General features: G+C 38.2%; 1 protein-coding gene across 5 annotated transcripts in view; it reads right to left on the bottom strand.

Annotated features, from left to right (window-relative positions):
- CDK8 (cyclin dependent kinase 8) overlaps nucleotides 1-14247 on the bottom strand; it is a 148233-nt gene that overhangs the window by 68834 nt on the left and 65152 nt on the right. The gene's annotated exons all lie outside the window — the stretch shown is intronic.

Raw genomic sequence — 14247 nt, 5'->3', positions numbered from 1 at the left:
TTTTTAGACAACCTAGTCCAGTCCCATTATTTGATGAGGGAAGTTAGCTTCAAAGGAATACAAAGACTTTTCCAAGGCTCCACAGTTACTTGTGGAAGACACAGATTGAGATATAGAGCTTCTGACTCCCACTAATAGATTCCTTCTGCTCTAATGTAAGAATATAACATACACATATAAAATAAAACCTGCTTTCTAAAACCTATTCAGATATTAACGGGTCAGAAAACTTAAGAAATGAATGTGTCCCTAAGGCACAAAATGGTTAAAATTTAAAACATGTTAATCATTAATTTGATAATAAATAATTTAGGTCATCTCCAAAGACTTTCAAAGACACTAGCGCAACATGTGTTTATTGAACACTTACTATGTACCCAGAACTGTGCTAGGTACTGAGGATACAACAGGTTCCTTCTTTTAGAGAGTTTTCTGTGTCTACTGGCTTAAAAAGATAAGTAACCCATCATAACACAATATGATAAGTGCTATGATATGGCAAGTGCAACAGAAAAGGTTACTCAAAGGGGACTTGGTGGAGGCCCCAAGCAAAGACTCCTCAGAGGCCAGGTGTGGTGGCTCACGCCAGTAATCTCAGGACTTTGGGAAGCCAAGGCAGGCGGATCATGAGGTCAGGAGATCGAGATCATCCTGGCTAACACGATGAAACCTTTTCTCTATTAAAAATACAAAAAAATTAGCCAGGCATGGTGGCGGGCACCTGTAGTCCCAGCTACTCGGGAGGCTCGGGCAGGAGAATGGCGTGAACCCGGGAGGTGGAGCTTGCAGTGAGCCAAGATCGCACCACTGCACTCCAGCGTGGGCGACAGAGCGAGACTCTGTCTCCCAAAAAACAAAAACAAAAACAAACAAAACAACCCTCCTCAGAGAAAATGCCATCTGAGGCCTAAATGGCTGTTCTCAAACCTTTCGGTCCCAGAATCCCTTTATTCTCTTGAAAATTACTGTGGACCCTGACGAGCTTTGGTTTATTGTATCTATCAATATATACCCTATACAAATTTTGAAATGGGAACTTTTAAAACTACATAAGTTTATATCCACCAGCCACCAGAGCAACGGAATAGCATCATCACATGTTGGATCATCTCTGAGAGAAATCCACTGGCATTCATCAGAATGAGAATGAACAAGCAAATAATATCGTAGTATTATTACAAAAATAGTGTTGACCTTACAGACCCTATGAAAGGATATAGACCCCCATGGTTTCCAGAATCACACTTTGACCACTTGATAATGAGTGTGTGTGTGTGTGTGTGTGTGTGTGTGTGTGAGTTAAGAGAGGGGCAGTCACATGAGGCAAGAGAAAAAGCAATTGAGGGAGACTGGATACTGTATACAACTGGAGATGAGGCTGGGGATAAAATCAGGAACCACAACACAAAAGTCTTTTCATGCCAAGAACAACAAGAAGGGCTCCTTTAAAGGTTTTTTGTTGCTGTTGTTGTCGTTGTTGTTGTTATTAAGCAACAGAATATCAATTATATTTTATCTGGAAAATGTATCTTCAGCTGCCTTGTGAATGCTTAGTGGGAGTAAGTAAGGACAGGAAGCAGAGAGAACAGTTACAAGTAATTAGTATTAAAATTATTCAGTGAGAGATGATGATGGCTATTGCAGAAGGGTGGTTACTACAGAGAACAGACAGATAAGAAGCAGGGTCCTTTATGATTGACTATTGTGGGTAAGGAAGAAGAAGTTAAAGACAATGATTTCTTCCACGGGCAACAAGTAATGACAGCATTATTCACTGAAATAAAAAACCAGGTAGGAGGAAAAGCTTTGAGGGAACAGGTAGTATGTGATAGCTCCATTCTGTGAGTTTTGGGGACTAGTGAGACATCTAAGTGGGCATAGCTGCTGGCAAGTGGAATAAACACTAAAGCTCAAGAGCAAGCTGAAGATACAGATTTACTGGAATCAGCATGATGCAGTGATCGAAGCCGTAAGAGTAGGTTCAATGAGAGCAAAGAGAAGGACTGTCAAGAAAAAGATTTTCAAAAAGGGCAGAATAGCAAATAGTATAAAAATCTGCAGAGGGGTCTAGTAAGTTAAGAACTGAAAAGTATCTACTGAATTTAGCAACGATTAAGTCAACAATGGATAGTGGAGTAGGCAAAAATAGTTGCAGCAATGTGGTGGCAGGGTCTATGTTGCAGAAGGCTGATGGGTGAACGAGACACACGTAAACTAAGACAACATATGTAAGCAATTCTTTGAAAGCGAAAAACAAGGCAGGTGCTGTAGTAATACACAAGGTTAAAGAGTTATTATTTCTTAAGATGGAAGACACTTGAGTATGATAAGCACTGACAGAAAGAACCCAGAGAAAAAGAGCTGATAATACAGGAGAGGAGAAAAAACATCCAGAGAACAAGCTTTCCGAGTCTTTGCTCTCTGGCTTGAAGGAGAAACATCTATTCCATTGTAATAGGAAGAAAGGACAGACAAAGGAACGAATACAAATGGAAAGAAGTTGGTTCAGAGGCAAAAAGCTGGGGGAGTTCCCATTTTGATACGTTCATTTTTTTTCTGAAAGTGGCAATGAGGTCATATACTTTCAGTACATGAAGGGCAGAGGTGATAGGACTGGAGACTTCAGTAGCGAGATAGTTTAAGTGAACAAATTAAGCCTTTATAAAATCAATTAATTTAAGTCAATTTAATACTTGGCTATTTTAAATTATTACTAAAACGTAACATTGCTTTATCTTTGTTTTTACAACATATTTTATACCAAATCCTTACTTGGGAAAAGAAATCACAATTACAACATTATTTTTCTGGAAAAAAATGTGTTTCCTAACCATCAGTTTTACAGCATATATGGTAAAGCATCATTGGTACTCATTATATGAAAAAGACATTGAGAGGATCTGTACTTAGTGTTCAGTGTCTGAACGGTTTCTGAAAGAAAGAAGAAGTTAAGGACATAAAAATAAAACAAAACTGGAATCAGAATAGTCTATTAGACACTTTCATGGGCAGGGTTCTTGATTTAACCAGATGGTCAATCCAAGGGTATAACACATTCTATTATATCTACTGTTTAAGAATCCTAGAATGGCGGGAACCCGGGAGGCGGAGCTTGCAGTGAGCTGAGATCTGGCCACTGCACTCCAGTCCGGGCGACAGAGCAAGACTCCACCTCAAAAAAAAAAAAAAAAAAAAAAGAATTACATCCTAGAATCGAACCCCCTACTAAGAAAGAGAGTGGTGGGAAAGAAAATAATTTAAACTAAAGATTTACCCATTCACCTCCTTAATATCCACCACTTTCTCTTGTTTAAAAATGCCCAAGGTGGTATATGACAATTTCTTCTCTGTGAACTAAAAAAATTCTCATATTCAATCAGTCTTCTCCCCTACTCCAAGTAATTATATGTTTTTTACTTTATAAAAGTATATTATTAGAAAGAAATGTGCAACGAAGAAAAATAATACCAAATAAATTATAAATGATATTTGATTATAAAAAAGGCAACCTCCTCTTGAAAAATCACCTAACATAATTACAACATAATATAATAGTGCCATGTGGTTTACATGGCAAATTTATCTCTCCATCCACACATTTTTTTAGTAAAAGACACAAAGGAGATGAAAAAGATTTGTTCACTAGTGTCAGTAATGATCCAAGGGAAGTAGATTAAATGAATGGTTATGATACAGACTGAGTATCCCTCATCTGCAACACATGGGATGAGAAGTGTTTCGAAATTCTGATTTTCAGGAGATTGTGGAATATTTGCCCATACATAATGAGATATCTTGGGAATGAGATCCAAGTTAAACACAGGATTCATTTTATGTTTCATATACACCACATACACATTGCCTGAAGGTAATTTTATATACCATTTAAAATAATTTTGTGCATAAAACAAAGTTTGTGTACACTGAACCATCAGAAAGCAAAAGTTTCACTATCTCTGCCACTCCTGTGGACCATCTGTGGTTGCTTGGCATCACCATCATCCATGACTCTGAATTTATATGCTACTAGTAACTAATTATTTTCTTACACTTAAGTACTTGATAGTAAAAAAAATACAGCATATCAGCCGGGCACGGTGGTTCACACCTGTAATCCCAGCACTTTGGGAGGCCAAGGCAGGCAGATCACCTGAGGTCAGGAGTTCAAGGCCAGCCTGGACAACATAATGAAACCCCGTCTGTACTAAAAATACGAAAACTAGCCAAGTATGGTAGCGGACGCCTGCAATCCCAGCTACTCAGGAAGTTGAGGCAGAAGAATTGCTTGAACCTGGGAGGTGGAGGTTGCAGTGAGCCAGGATCGCGCCACTGCGCTCCAGCCTGGGGGACGAGAGCAACACTCTGTCTCAAAAAAAAAAAAAAAAAAAAAAAAGAAGGCATACAATTAATATTGTGAAAAATGTGTTCAGGGTAATCCTAAGCAGCACAGTAGCATCACCAGAATACCTTTTCTCCCTTGAGGACACTGAATCAATGGTGTGTTACACGCCTGCATTTGACTACACCCTGTCACATGAAATCAGATGTGGAATTTTCCACTTGTGGCATCAGGCCGGTGCTCAAAAAGTTTCAGATTGTGTAGCATTTTGGATTTCTGATTTTTGGATGAGAGGTGTGCAACCTGAATAGTGTTCTAAGCACAAGAGAAAGAGGAGACAACACAGTGTATGTTCAAGGTTTGAAGCTGGATAAGAGAAGGCTTCAGAAAGTCTATTTAAACTAGATTCTGAAGACTTAAGAAATTTGATAAAAATACTTAACAAACTAGGCATAGAAGGAATATAGCTCAAAATAATACAGGTCATATATGACAAACCCACAGCTAACATCATATGAATGAGGAAAAGTTGAAAACCTTTCCTCCAGGAACTGGAAGAAGACAAGGATGCTCACTTTCGCCACTCTTATTCAACACAGCACTGGAAGTCCTGGGTAGAGTGATCAGACAGGAGAAATAAATAAAAGGCCTCAAAATTCAAAAGTAGTCAAACAGTCTCTCTTTGCTGATGATATGGTTATATATATACATATATATATGTATGTATTATATGGAGTCTTGCTCTGTCGCCCAGGCTGGAGTGCAGTGGCATGATCTCAGCTCACGGCAGCCTCTGCCTCCTGGGTTTAAGTGATTGTCCTGCCTCAGCCTCCTGAGTAGCTGGGATTCCAGGCACACATTGTCATGCCTGGCTAATTTTTGTATTTTTAGTAGAGACAGGGTTTCACATGTCGGTCAGGCTGGTCTCGAACTCCTGACCTCAAGTGATCCGCCCACCTCAGCCTCCCAAATGATCTTGTATTAAAAAAAAACCTAAAGACTCCACCAAAAACAACTCTTAGATTTGGCAAATAAATTCAGTAAAGTTGCAGGTTACAAAATCAACGTATAAAAGTCAGTATTGTTTCTATATACCAAAAATGATCCAACCAAGAAAGAAATCAAGACGTCAATCTCACTTAAAAAGCTAGAAAAAAATTAAAATACCTAGGAGTAAATTTAACTAGGAATATGGAAATCTCTATGAGAAGGACTACAAAACACTGTTAAAAGAAATTAAAGATGACATAAACAAAAAGAAAAACATCCCAGGCCCATGGATCAGAAGAATCAATATTGTTAAAATGACCATACTGCCCAAATCTACAGATTTAATGCAATCCCTATCAAAATACCAATGTTATTCTTCACAGAGTCAGAAGAAATAATCCTAAAATTTGTATGGAACCAAAAAAGAGCCCCAATAGTCAACAGCAATCCTGAACAAAAGGAACATAGCTGGAGGCATCACATTACCTGACTTCAAAACACATTACAAGGCTATAACCAAAACAGCATGGTATTGGTACAAAAACAGGTAAGTAGCCCAACGGAGCAGAATGAAGAACTCGGCAAAAAAGCTACATATTTATAGCCAACTTATCTTTGATAGAGCTGACACAAACTTGTAACAAGGAAAAGGACACCCTCTTTAATAAATAATGCTGGGAAAACTGGATAGCCACATGCAGAAGATCTAGGCAAAGAATTTATGACTAAGACCTCAAAAGCACAGGCAACAAAACCAAAAACAGACAATGAGACTTTATTACACAAAAAAGCTTCTGCACAGCAAAAGAAATAGCATAGAAGAGACAACCTGTTGAATGGAAGAAAATATTTGAAAACTATTCATCTAAGGGGACTAACACCCAGAATATAAAAGGAACTCAAACAACCCAACAGGAGAAAACCAAATAATCCCATTAAAAAGTGGGCAAAGGACATGAATAGATATGTTTCAAAAGAAGACATACAAAGAGCCAACAGTTATATGAAAAAAACGCTCAATATCACTAATCATCAGAGAAATGCAAATCAAAACCACAAGGAGATACCATCTTATGCCAGTGAGGATGGCGTTCATTAAAAAGACAAAAGATAACAGATGTTGGTGTGGACACAGAGAAAGTGAACTCTTACACGTGGTGGCTGGGAATGTAAACTAGCACAGCCACTATAGAAAACAGCATGGCAATTTCTCAAAAAGCTAAAAATTGAAATACCATTCAATCCAGCAATCTCACTACTGGGTATCGACTAAAACAAAAAGAAACCAATATATCAAAATGATACCGGCACTTACATGAGACACCCCAGGATGTGGAAACAGTATATACAAAACTGTAGAAGCATGGAAAGGGTCTGCCATGCTCAGAGAACAGTAAAGACTAGCAGCAAGTAGTTTAGTATCACTAAACATGCCACAAAATAAATGGCTACCAGTAACAGCCCTGAGGACAGATGAGATTTTATAAATAGGTGGCCGGGCGCAGTGGCACAGGCTTGTAATCCCAGCACTTTCGGAGGCCGAGGCGGGCGGATCACCTGAGGTCAGGAGGTTGAGACCAGCCTGCCCAACGTGGTGAAACCCCGTCTCTACTAAAAATCCAAAAAATTAGCCAGGCGTGGTGGTGGGTGCCTGTAATCCCAGCTACTTGGGAGGCTGAGGCAGGAGAATTGCTTGAACCCGGGAGGCAGAGGTTGCAGTGAGCCGAGATCCTGCCACTGTACTCCAGCCTGGGCGACAAGAGCAAAACTCTGTCTCAAAAAAAACAAAAAAACAGCCGGGCGCGGTGGCTCAAGCCTGTAATCCCAGCACTTTGGGAGGCCGAGACGGGCGGATCACGAGGTCAGGAGATCGAGACCATCCTGGCTAACACGGTGAAACCCCGTCTCTACTAAAAATACAAAAAAAAACTAGCCGGGCGAGGTGGCGGCGCCTGTAGTCCCAGCTACTCGGGAGGCTGAGGCAGGAGAATGGCGTAAACCCGGGAGGCGGAGCTTACAGTGAGCAGAGATCTGGCCACTGCACTCCAGCCTGGGTGACAGAGCGAGACTCCGTCTCAAAAAAAAAACAAAAAAACAAAAAAACAAAAGAACAAAAAAAAAAAAACAAAAACAGAAATAGGCAACGTAAGATGGGGGATATTTTATGCCACCTGTCTCAAAAGAGGTGTGTAGAGTGTCCAAAACAAGTTAAGAAGAAAATATTGTATTAACAAAATAAAGCTGAGGGAAAACGTGTTGTGTAAGAAAACCAAAAATAAGAGGACCATGATGAAAATTCACCTTTAAGAGATGGGAGGAGTAGGATGAAAATATAAAATGGCCGCAAAGCATTAGTTAAAAAACTGAGCAGTGTTTTGGTAAAAGAGAGTATGGAGCACACAAATCAAACTACACTGCTTCCTAAAACTCTACTTAAACTATGGTAAAGAGAATTTTTAAAAGACATAAGGACAATAAGGATAAAAACTGAGATCAAAGATAGCATAAAAATGTGGAAACTAGAAAGCAAATGGACAAAAAGTAGCTGATTAAGAGGATTCAAGAAAACAAAATCAGAAGTTGACAGTGAAGAAAGCCAAGAACCAATTAGACTTACACAGCAAAATCATGCAATGGCAGAGAATTGAGACTATAAGATATTGCTAGAAGTAGAAATGGCTGAATGGAAAACAAAGTAGAGGAGATATCCTAAAACAGAATAGTAAGAGACAAAGTGAGAGAGGGGCAAAAGAAAAATAGGAAAATTGGAGGAGCAGTACAAGCAATTTAAGAAAACTTCCAAATTGAAAGACATAATTTCCAAAACTGGAATGGTCTACCAAATTCCCATCACAAATAAATGAAAATAGGCCTACCCCGGCCGGGCGCGGTGGCTCAAGCCTGTAATCCCAGCACTTTGGGAGGCTGAGACGGGCGGATCACGAGGTCAGGAGATCGAGACCATCCTGGCGAACACGGTGAAACCCCGTCTCTACTAAAAATACAAAAACTAGCCGGGCGAGGTGGCGGCGCCTGTAATCCCAGCTACTCGGGAGGCTGAGGCAGGAGAATGGCGGGAACCCGGAAGGCGGAGCTTGCAGTGAGCTGAGATCCGGCCACTGCACTCCAGCCTGGGCGACAGAGCGAGACTCCGCCTCAAAAAAAAAAAGAAAGAAAATAGGCCTACCCCAAGATACAATATCTACATATTTCAGAAAAGCGGAGACAAACAGTACATTTTACAAGCTTCCAGTGGGGATAGGTAACAAATGACTTAGAAAGGGATCAGGAATCAGGAGACCTTTGGTCCTCTCAGAATGAGTTTTGCAAGCTAGAAGTTCCAGACTAGCTCTGCATTGTATACAATCATTATATACTGATTACACTGTCAACAGATGTGGTTTAAGGTTTAAGATCTGTGGAGGAGCCTGTTCTGGAGAATTAAATTTTCAGTTGCAAGGACAGAAAAATATTCTGAAATAGTCAACCAGATCACAGAGCTTGCATCAGATTGTAAAGTAGTACACTACTTCTTTCATGGAAAAAGACATGCTTTAAGGAAAACAAAACAGCTGAAATAATCATAATCACTGTGTTTAGTTATATAGCAAGAACTGTGAATTACCTAAAGGCTAATGTGTAGGTCTAAGATTTAATTATCTTAAGTATGTGATAATGTGTAAGATCACAAACAACTGCCATTGCATGCTGAGGTATAACGATTATTTAAGGGGGAAAAGTCAGTGAGAATGCTGGACTATGACATAAAATCTTAGTGGCTGTGCAACATAATAAACCAGTTTGGTTCGAATGCTTTCGAGATGTTAAATGAACAGCCTAAGCTGCTTTGGTGTGGTATCTTTGGTATTTTTAATGACCATAGTATTTCCAACTAGGGAAAGAAAGCAAAAGTTAAAAAAAAAAAAAAAAAAAAGATGGCTCTTAAATATACATTCTTGGGCCTTAGCCATATTTTAAATCATTTTTAATAAAATTTCATTATTGAAAACAATCAAAGGTCCTAACAATTATTGTTCTTGCTTTATTTTCTTCCTTTTTATTTTTGTTTGAGACAAAGTCTGGCTCTATCACCCTGGCTAGAGTGCAGTGGCACAATCTTGGCTCACTGCAACCTCCACCTTCCGGATTCAAGTGATTTTCCTGCCTCAGCCTCCCCAGTAGCTGGGATTACAGGCACCCACTACCACGCCCAGCTAATTTTTGTATTTTTAGTAGAGACAGGGTTTAACCATGTTGCCCAGGCTGGTCTCGAACTCCTGACCTCAGGCAATCCAACTGCCTTGGCCTCCCAAAGTTCCGGGATTACAGGCATGAGCCACCGCACCTGACTGTTCTTGCTTTATTTTCAAAAACTGCCTATAACTATTTCTTACCTTGGATATCATGACTCAGGTTACCAATTGTATCATTTAAAACTTTCCTAGACTTAGGTCCCAAATTCAGAGTAACAAAGCTAATAAAACGTATTTTACGCCTAAAACATCTTTAAATTTTCTGGAATGGCCATGAGGTAACACAAAGATTTATTCCTTTACCTTAAAAAAGGAAGGATAATAGAAATAATTAGATTTGGCCAACATTCCTACAATGTTATTTAATTCAAAATTATAAAAATTCTTATTGCTACATTAATTTATTTGGTAAATCACAAGAGAAATTTGGGCTCTATAAATCAATTATATGCAAATAAAATATTAATGAATATATCTTCAATGGTTATGTACTTTAAATTGAAAAAAGGCAAACTCATGCTCATATATAAAAACTGATACAATAACTACTTCAAATTGGTTTTTGTTTCTAGATTTCAATATCCTTATTAATCATGGACAATCAAGGTACACTTGATAGAAACTAAAGGATTTGTCAAATTCCTCACTATTCATAATATGTCTAACTCCCTGCGTAACTACTGACTGAATCTGTATATTGTATGCCAATAGATGATCCAGTCTTTTCCATTCTATTAATTCTAGTTAAGATAATAACTTTCCAGGGCTGCTGAATCTTATCATTGATGGAAACAACTATCTTCCTTTGCTAGGTACTTAATCAGCTGTATATGGTAGTAGATTAGGTGTCTGGCTATTTTTGAAGCATCATTAGACAAAGACTGCACTTGAATACACTCCAATGACTTTGCCAGATTCTGTTAACAACTAATGCAGCAGTAAAACACCTTGGCTCTGAATTGTAGCACCGCAACAGATCCTCAAATTACTAAAGGTTTGTCCCAGTCAACCTCAAACTAAAGATTCTTAAGAATCTTCCAGAAGAAGATGACCTTAGAGACAGATATAGCTTCTACCCAAGACTTCTGGATCAAAAGGAATGAAAGAGACAGCTTCTACTCAGGACCCATGGAACAAAGATCTAGATGGCCAGAACCATAGATTATCATGCTTCTAAGCTATTTTCTTTCCTCTGGTTTAAATTTCTGAATTGTTAACAGGCACCTGTTAACTACAACAACAATACCTATAAGACTTTACCCATAATATTGCTTTGTGCAACCCTAGTCACTGTGTGTATGAGTCTATTGTCAGGATACAATTTGCTCGTGATTTTACTAAAATATGCAATCAAACCAATGGTTGAGATTGTAGCCACTTTCTTTTGGGTGCAACTCAGCTTACTCTAGTTCCTGGGCAATTACATTCAAGTACTAAGCAACTCTTTAAATAGTAAACTAAAAATAGTAAACAGGACTGATACCCCTATGATGTCATACTTAGGAAAGTTTCTGTCAGCACCAAAACCACACTTAGGGACCGTGGCTCTTGGCTTAGAAGTGGAATACAAACTCTGTTAATAATCTCTCAGCATTTGTCAGTGTTAAATTACTCAAATGTGACCTCCAGAACTTTAAATGTGTACAGCCATTTTTCATTCAGATGACTCAACAGCTAACCTTAAAACAATAACAAAAGGTATACATAAAGAATTGACTCCACTCCAACAGCAGATGAGGTTGTCTTAATAATCTCCTATCTCCTAGCAATGGTAAAGATCTGTATTTCATTGAACAATGATCTGAATACCCTGAATCTGGCCAAAAGGAGGGACTCAGAAAGTGAAAGCAACCCCACTGATAATCATATTATGATTTCCTAACAGATTATTAGCATGGCCAGTACGAAGAGAACCCAGCCCTGCTTCACTCCTCCCAAATGGAATGCTGAAGCACCTAATTACCAAACTGACCTCAAGTGATGACAATATCCAATCCAGATCTGTTCTACTTCCCCTAGTCTTTCCTTAGAATTATTCATCCCAAGCCAAATCCCTTTAAAGCACTTGCTCTTTTCTTACCGAGATACCTCATACTTCATCTGGCGTGAGCTCTCCCTTGCTAGAGCAGGCTAATAAGTTTTGACCACAGGTGCACTCCTGGTGGCACTTATCATTTATCATGCCCAATAATCTTACACAAGATTACAATGCATCAGAGCAAATTAAACAACACTTTCTTTTAAATGTGGTAAAACCTGAAAGAGCACATTCTAGCTAGTCAAGCTATGTTTTGTTTAAGGTCCCTTGACATATTAACACATACTTTTTTTTTTTTTTTTTTATCATTCTGACAAATGAAACATACAAGGTAGCTTTTTAGTTAATGACATAAGTTTACTCAAAAGATTATTAGAACTATTAATTCTATATTTGTGGGAATTTCCTGGCAAATTGGGGGAAGTTCCTGTGCTTGGCACTGTTATAGTCTCTGAGATATGGCACTGAACAAGATAGATTCAACAGGAATTACTTTCAAGTTTCCTGGCAGCTCCAGATGCCAAGCTCCAAGAAGTTGCAAGGTTTCTTGTAAACCTAGCAACGAATACCTCTCCTCTGCATTATCTCACGAAATTCAAGCCAGGTTTATAATTCAAATTCATCTTTACCTTGTTTGGAGAAACAGCAGAGCTTAAAAAAAATATTTGCCTTGGAGGTTGAAAGAAACACTTGGTCTTTTCCTGTCTGTTTCAGTTATAAAATTAAAGTACATTATCAGAACTAGAATATGGAGGTTTTCCATTAAATTGCTTACCAGTCAGTCTTTCTTAAATTATCTTCCCAAAGTCATTTGCCTTAACAACAACTCTATTAAGAAAAAAAAAATTATACTTATTGGATCTTCATTTCAAGAATCATATTTTGACATTGATCATTTATAATCATTTTTTTCTCCTTAACATTCATGCTAGAAGATATGGGCAACCCTAAAAAGAGAAATTAATGTACATGAATACTTTTGCACCCAAATGGTATTCCCTGCTATTTCATAGATCTGCCTAATTTATTTCTACTTGGCCTGAAACATATTTTTCTTAAAAGTACTATCACATTCAGGCATGTAAATGCACCTGAACATTTCTGAAGTGTTCATGTTATACTCCGATTGTTACTATAAATAAGTACTCAAGAGTGATGTGCTAATAAGACACCCTAAAAATGTCTTTGTCTCCTTAATCGACTTTCTAACATTTGTCTTTTTAGCAATACAGCCACCAAATCAAAGTTACTTTCTACCCCATTAACAATACTCAGTAATTGTAAATATTTTATGAATGCTCGCAGTTGAAAAAACAAGATGAGATCTAAAATCATTACAACTCTGCCTCTCACATGGAGTCTTTATTGTACCATTAGTAACACAATGTTTGAGTTTACAAAGAAATGCCTGAACAAAAATATTTATTATAAACAAAATATTATAAACAAAAATATCTGACCACAAACTTTTCTATTTGAAAAAATTCATATACCTTCTCACTCTTGCACTCTATATTAATTATCTGTAACTAATAACTAACACTAATACTTAACATTACTTAATGGTTCTCATTTAAATTGGTAAGGATATGGAGGAATGGTTACCATTTCACGGGCCTTGCTGCTAAGAGTACAAACTGGTACAAACATGTTAGGGACCAATCTGGCATAGTGATTAAGTACAGCATGTGTATTTCCTATGACAGCCAATGCCTCTGCTGATTATACACTACAGGAAAGGTTTCATATAGCTGCAAAAAGTACCATCTTTGCAGAGGCAAACACTGGAAATAGATAAGTAACCTCTGGTATATGCACATAAAGACACACTTAAAGAAAATACATGGTCAAAAGTCACGAACTGAACGTGCACATATATGAGTAGAAAAATTTTATTTAAAGGAATGACATTTACACTACAGAATTCTTTATATAAAAATTTAAAACCACACTCAAAACTACATTTTCATGGATACAAGCATGGAAATAAAGATATCTGGGTTGGAAAGTGGGCTGGAAGAACACACACTGAACAAATAAGAATGAGGGCCTAATATAATGGGAGAAGAGGACAGTGCTCTGGACTGAACTGTGTCTCCCCAAATTTCGTATGATGAAGCACTAACCCACAATGTGATGGTATTTGGATATGGGCCTTGGGGAGGTAATTAGGTTTAGATGAGTTCATGAAGGTGGGGTCTTCAAGATGAGATTAGTGCCATTATAAGAAGAGAAACCAGAGAGCTTGCTTGTTCTGCCTCTCTTGCTCTCTCTCCAACATGTGAGGACACAGTGAGAAGACAGCCAGGAAGAAAGGAAGCCAGGAAGATAGCCCTTACCAGGAATCTTGATCTTCGATTTTACAACTTCCAGAACTGGGAGAAGTTAAATGTGTGTTGGTTAAGCCACCCACTCTATGTGGATGTGGCCCAAACAGACTAAGACAGACATGAAGGAATGAAAAATGAAGAACAAAGTAGGGCCTTATACAGACTGACAATGATAATATGCCATGTATTAAGCAGTATTTTCAACTCAATTCTATGTACCTATTGCCCAAAAAACAAACAACAATCAACCACCTAGTTAAATGGAACTTCCGCTATTTAAATACAAAATTAGGGATT

The sequence above is a fragment of the Trachypithecus francoisi genome, unplaced genomic scaffold (assembly GCF_009764315.1).
Source record: "Trachypithecus francoisi isolate TF-2019V2 unplaced genomic scaffold, Tfra_2.0 Contig01461, whole genome shotgun sequence".
NCBI lineage: Eukaryota > Metazoa > Chordata > Mammalia > Primates > Cercopithecidae > Trachypithecus > Trachypithecus francoisi.
Note: the sequence above shows the minus strand (reverse complement) of the source record. Positions and strands in the feature narration are given on the sequence as shown.